Source organism: Xiphophorus hellerii, chromosome 19, assembly GCF_003331165.1.
Source record: "Xiphophorus hellerii strain 12219 chromosome 19, Xiphophorus_hellerii-4.1, whole genome shotgun sequence".
Classification (NCBI taxonomy): Eukaryota; Metazoa; Chordata; class Actinopteri; order Cyprinodontiformes; family Poeciliidae; genus Xiphophorus; species Xiphophorus hellerii.
This window is the reverse complement of record NC_045690.1, coordinates 5060291-5066785: the sequence shown is the minus strand read 5'-3', so window position 1 is coordinate 5066785 and position 6495 is coordinate 5060291. Positions and strand designations below refer to the sequence as shown.

Here is a 6495-nt window from a genome sequence, read left to right as displayed (position 1 = left end):
TGATAGGTTAAAGTCCCAGATTAATTTTTCCAACAAGAAAAAGGTTTAGGAAAGTTCCTTTGACTCAGAGCAAAAGCCAAAGAGAGGACCTGCTACTCTTCACTGATGATACAGTTCTGTCTTTAGAGATTTCTTGTGCAATGTACTGCTTTTTAAACCACATAAAGCTTAATACTAAAACAAGAACATGTCTTATATGCTACCAGAAATAAAACAGTGTGCAGGAATGCATATTTCTCTGTACTTGTGTACTAATGCAGCATTGTTGAAGATCAAGTTCTGTTCCAGTTCAAAATGGGGATAAATGCAAGGAAACTTAGACAAGTGACCAGTCTACCACAGAGATAAACAAGGCAAGCATCAATACATGTACAACAGCTGAGGACAATTTAGAGTCTTCGGTTAGCCTGATGGGAGATCGTCAGTTATAAGAGAAAACATGCTCTAAACCCACTTCAGTGAAATTTATGTTGCCGATCAAATATGGTGTCTGTTACTTAGTCGATTGTTTCCACTCCTTCTCAATCCCTCATATTTCTTGCTATCATTCCAGTTCAGTTTTGTGGTGATATGTAGGTTTGAAAGCTCAATTAAACTAAAGGATTAAACGAAAGTACACTCCAAGGCATTAATACACAAGCCGGTGTTAAATAACCACAACTGAGTAGAAAGTAGCATCACATGTAGGTTTTATTCAGAGCTTAAAAAACACATTGCGTTTGTTTGGTAATGGGGAGGTTATGCTTCCTTTTCATAGATCCTTGTTGCAACATCTTTACCCAGAATGCATTTCTGTTGAGACAAAAGACCAACTATTAGTTATTTTAAAACTAGTCTGCCACAAGTGTAACATGTTTGACAACATAAGGTTCACTAAATATAGCTGAGATTTTTGCACCTCAGAACACATTTCCTCACTAGTTCAGTTTAATTTGAAGTTGAAATATATTTTAAAGAATAGCAGTGATTTTAGAGCTGCAAGTTAAATAAAGTTTGCATCGATCACTTTACTTCCAACTTTAAGCTTTCCATTTTTAATCTCTCTCTCCATCGTTGTAATCTTTCCATCCCAGCGCTGTTGCTGGATAAGTTTGCCATCCCTCAGGAAGAACTTGGACTAATGAGGAATAAAAACTGAAGTGTAAATATGGTAGGCTTATTAGTGTGGATCTTGCACATAATTTAATGACAGAATTACCCACCTTTACCTTACGACCGTCTGGTGTCTTCTCATCAAACTCTTCAGTTCAGCTTGAACTTGATCTTGTGCGTTTTGAAAGTGCTTTCAGCCTTTACTGAAATAATCTCTTCATCCTGGGTGACGATCAGATTAGGCTTGGCTAAGCTGGCCGCTACCTGACAACTACCTTTCATACCTATAAACAACCAAATATAACCAAATAATCCAAACCATTAGAAAAACCTGTTCCCCTCCTCTCCTGGTGGGGCGCTGCACTAAGAAACATTGAAGAAAAGGGCATAAAAACTTCATGAGAAGAAATGTGCGCAATTTCCTTCTTCACAAAATATAAACAGAAATGGAGTGGCGTCAGATTTTAGCTTTTGTAGGATTCCTCTTCTGTTGTTGGAAAAAGTATACGAGCAGTTTCTCCTGCTAGCATTGTACTCTCGCCTTTGCTTAGATTGTATTTACCCAGAATGCTTTGCGCTATAGTTCATGTCTAGCTTTTGGAGGCTTTGCTGGTCTGCTTGCATCTATATAAACATTCGAAAAAACTGCAGAGTTTATGTTAAACTAACCCAAAAGAAGTTTTTTTGGTGGACTGTAGTCCGCTTTGTGAATGCACACAGAACCTAATTTTGGCAACATCATAAGTGTTATTTTTATTGAAAAGTATAGAATATTTTCCTTTTCATTCACTTTGACAAAATGTCAGTCACACCATCCTCTTCTGCGCAGCTGATTGAATGTTTGACAATGTCACCATGGACGTTTGCAGACAATGTTCTCTTGTATTAATGACATTAAAGACCGACAAGGCAAAAGTAAGAATAAAATAACTTTATTTTGCTATAAATATATGTACAGTTACATTTAGGCCTCTTGCAACAAGCAATAAATTAATTAATCACATGATAAATTAAAACGAGCAATGATTTCCATTTGCATGATTTGTCGTTTTCTCTTTCTTTCTCTCTTTCTACCAAAAACTGGACGACAAAATTCTTCATTCTCAACTATCCCTATTTTTGAATGACAATTTTGTTTACAGACTTCATAATTAATTTTATTTGTTGTTTCTGTTGCTTCGTTCATTTATTTTGTATATTTAAAATAATGTTAAATGTTAATTAGAATTTAAAGTTTATTGATCTTTAAAAATGTTTTCCTGCATTATTATTATTATGCCATTACCATTATATTACTTGAAAATGGTCTCAAAACAACATCGTTTATCGCAATAACTCCTGGGGCAATTTATAATACAGCAAAATTTGTTATAGTGACAGGCCTAGTTATATTATCTGTGAAACTTTCATTAGAAAAGTTTAAATGGGCTACAGCACAAATTTTTATGCAATGGGATTTGGAATAAGACCAACAAGAATCATCTCAAGAATCAAGAAAATGATGACAGACAAACAAAGAATTATTCTTTAGCATTTTAAAAACCTAAATTAAAAAAAAGAATTCCAATAATACAAAATAACAATTAAGGAAGAAGAAACGCTTCTCAATATAAAACTTATTAAACTAATAAAGTAAGTATAGCAAATGTATGTTAGAGTAGACAGTGTTTACTGCGTGTATCGCTTCTGGTTATGAGCCGCATTTTACTGTTCAATAAAGGTAGATATTTGCATAAAAACTAAGATCCTCAGTAGACTTCATGCGTTCATTAGACGCCACACTGAAGCCTTGGACAAATGAGTTAGGAGTAATTTCACAAGCTAATCCCCATGCCCAGGATGAAATAAAATAAACGACTTGCTGTTCCCCCGTTATGGAGGACCAAATTAAGATGGCTGAAATATTCATTTCCCCTCATTAAACTTTGGCATGTAAAGAGCAAATCTTTCCAAATCCACAGGACTTGCTGTTCTTTATATGAGGTGAAAGAGTAAATGACTTGCTGGGAAATTAATTTGATCCCATGTTATGGAGAAGGGACGGAATATTTAAGATGGCTGAATTATTTGGGTGCCCACTTTACTTTGGTAGATCAAGACCAAATAGTCTCCAAATTCACAAGGATAGTTATGTATGATGTGAGGATTGTACAACCTAATCTGTAATCTACTGGCTAAATGTGGTAAGGCTTGTTGATCGGCAACACCACAGGCATTATTTTTACTGAAAAGTATAGAATATTTTCTTTTCATTCACTTTGACAAAAAGTCAGTCACACCATCATCCTCTTCTGCGCAGCTGATTGAATGTTTGACAATGTCACCATGAACGTTTGCAGAAAAAACAGAGCAAGCTGGAAGCAGCGTGGCTGAGAGTGCACCGTTATTCTGGAAAAATCTGGAAGAATTAAAAAGATGAATAAATAGATGAAGCTTGGTAATTATATTTTGGGACAAGGAGTGCAGTTTTGTGAACTTGAACATAGAAATCTGAATTGTTAATTGCCTTTCTTGTCATTATAATGGCTAAGATTCTTCGGCCTGCAGCAACTGCGCACACCAGGAGAATTTTTAAATAATTTACTATAAATAGATTTACAATAATGCATTCTTCAAGTGATTGAAGAGATGCATTATTGCCATCTCTTGGTTTCTACTTATCATTTCCTTTCTTCTAATTGTCTTAATGAGTCCGGTCTTTCTCAAAAAACAAAATATCTTTCTTTTCCCTCCATCACTATTTAACTAAGCAAACACATTTTCAAACTACAGTTTCCTCTTACAACCTATTTCTTTTCAGTCTCTGGCTCCCCCTTGTGGTTAACATAAAGAATGTGCCACAATAAAAAGTTTCATTTCCTAAAAGTACAAGTGTTACAAAAGCTTAATTTGGTTAACACATCCCAAGTGCCTATAAAACCTGAAAAGTAAATAATTGTAGAGATATAAAAACAAACCCTTCTGTAGCACATCATACCTCTGACACGCCAATGTCACACGCAACATCAAATTCCTTTCATCTCTTGTGGTCCTGTGGCATTAGTGGCATGACACCTATCACTTAAACTTTTATGTAAAATAAACCCCCACTGAATAGGAAAATACCAACAACAAGCCACTGCATTATACTAGCAGATGCGCAGTTAAAAATGTGAATTAATGTTTCCTGGTAAGGTAAGAGAACGTTTTTGGTTTTTGTACCACAAATTTTTGTGGAACATTTAATATCCCACAATCTCACGTTTTATTTTAGTCAAATAAATAAATAAATAAATAGAACTTATTTGATTATTTAAATTTGTGATGTAATACGATTTATGAGTTCATCTAAAGTTAATTTATCTTATCAATCTACTAATTGATAAGCGGGCATTTTCTTAAAAATCTGAGATTTCTCTTGTATTAAGGGGGCCGACCGTCTTTCCATAACAGAAATTACTTAACGTTTTTATAATAAGCTGAATAAAAACAGAAAAACAAACAAAATATTTTTATATATTTTGTCAGTTGTATTAAACACTGATTGAATAAACAGAAAGTGTGGCTCTCTCACATTAAAATTAGACATACTTATAAAATATAACAAAACTGGAACCACTGAGTGGAAAAAGATCAAAAGAATAAAATATGTGAAACACTTACAGCAAGATGTTCATCCAGAAGTACCGTTTGTGGTTGCTCTTGAAAGAATTTTAAAACTTTCAACCCGACTCTGCTCTGTTAAGCAGCTCGGCTGAATGAACGTGAAACTTAGCAGCGTGTCAAATGTTCACAATTCGAAACAGAACCGATTAAAGTGCGCTTTGCATCCCACAACGGACTCTTTTCAGACCGTTTCTTCTCTTTATCGTTCTCATATGGCCGCCATCTTTGTTTCTATGTCAACTGCTCCGCTTAAGGATGGCCAGCGGCGCCCTCTTCTGGATGGCGGCCAAACTACAACATTACAGGAAGGTCTAAGTGGCACTTAGTTAATCGATTGCAACTAATTTTCATCTTGAATCGACAAGTAGATTAATTTCTTATATCCCTAATTTAAATTAATTAAGTGAAATTGAAAAATCAAATTACATTCAAGAGCTGTTTTTGGGATTTAATGTAACAGTTTATTACAATTTAAAAGTCATGGACAGGACCACGGTTAAACATGAGCGGCATCCACTTATTTCTTCCAGTCAACCATAATTCCTGCAACTTTTTCCTGTGCTACCTGGTAGCATTCTTACACGTGTCCTAAATGCTATACATTGCATAAAATACAAGTCTTCATGTTTCAGTATTCCAAAGGCTAAAAGCAACCTCACCTCAGGAAATGCATGCATCAAGCAGATGAAGTCCCACAGGTCTTACGTTCTCGACCATGCCATTTAATCCCCTATGTTTGTCATTTCAATTTTATTTTTAAACAATGGAGGGAGAATGAGTTGAAATGCTAATAAAATGTTGGAAGAATAGAAAATAGCCACTGAGTCCTGGAGTCATCTGAGTTACTGCCACCCTCCCTGTTACTTGATGTAGAAAAGAAGACCAATTTATAAAATGTTGATTTTTAAGAAAAGTTGCTCCCTTGCTGCCTGCTCTATCTCCTCTGAGTCATCTGGGTCACAAAGAGAAATGTCTTCCTGAATGACGCATCTTCTTCAAAGGCGTACTCTCCTTCCACACGGGAGATGATGAGATTTAGTGCCTCTTGTGAAACATTGCTGGCATAAACTCAGTCACTGAAGTTACAGCTCAGATGTAGGAATGCAGCCACTCCTATGCACTTTTAGTCCTGCACTGTTTCGAAATCCCTCCGCGACTCGTCATATTCCAGTAAGTCACTGTCTCTGCAAGACGGTCACTTAGTTTTCTGCAGACTTTCAGTGTTTCTAAAACTAAAAGTCGCTAAAAGTGTGTTTGCGTTGCTTGTTTTTTCTGTGTTGCCTCACAATTACTTGTTCAAAACAGTTGCAAAAATCAGCAGAAAGAGACAAGAAAGATAAGTTGAAGAAGTCAAGCTAAAATTTGCATAAGAAGCTTGTGTCAGTGTTAAATCAATTGTTAAAATGTGAAACTGCAAGCAATGAAGACAAAAAGAAGTAGAAAATGAAGCCAAAAATTGCATTTGAAGTTTAGGTCAGTGTTAAATCAGTTGTTGAAATGCAAAATGAAATGACAAAAACTTTAAAACAAGAAATACCAGCAGATAAGCTGAAGCAGATAGCAAACGCAATGTTTTTACTACATCAGCTTCTTCTTTGCAGAAAGATAAACATTTTTTGAAGTGTAACAAATTGGTAGAAACTTAGTAATTTTAGCTAAACAATAGTAGATATTAAAAAACAAAGGCTTGTGACTTTAAACCTTGAATGGAGTCCAGGTTAAAGTAGGTAACGTTCAAAAAGTGCAGAAAATATCAAC

The 6495-nt window shown here is 35.3% G+C and overlaps 1 long non-coding RNA gene across 3 annotated transcripts; it reads right to left on the bottom strand.

The window, feature by feature from the left end:
• Positions 1–667: 667 nt before the first annotated feature.
• On the bottom strand, positions 668–5052 carry LOC116709427 (uncharacterized). 3 transcript variants are annotated; one of them, XR_004336866.1, is made up of 4 exons: positions 4735–5052; positions 1203–1450; positions 1012–1117; positions 668–792 (listed from the first exon to the last, which is right to left on the bottom strand). It is a non-coding gene; the product is annotated as an uncharacterized LOC116709427 (long non-coding RNA). The 3 variants fall into 3 exon arrangements; XR_004336867.1 differs by having other exon boundaries at positions 1203–1376; XR_004336865.1 differs by lacking the exon at positions 4735–5052 and having other exon boundaries at positions 1203–2287.
• Positions 5053–6495: the final 1443 nt, after the last annotated feature.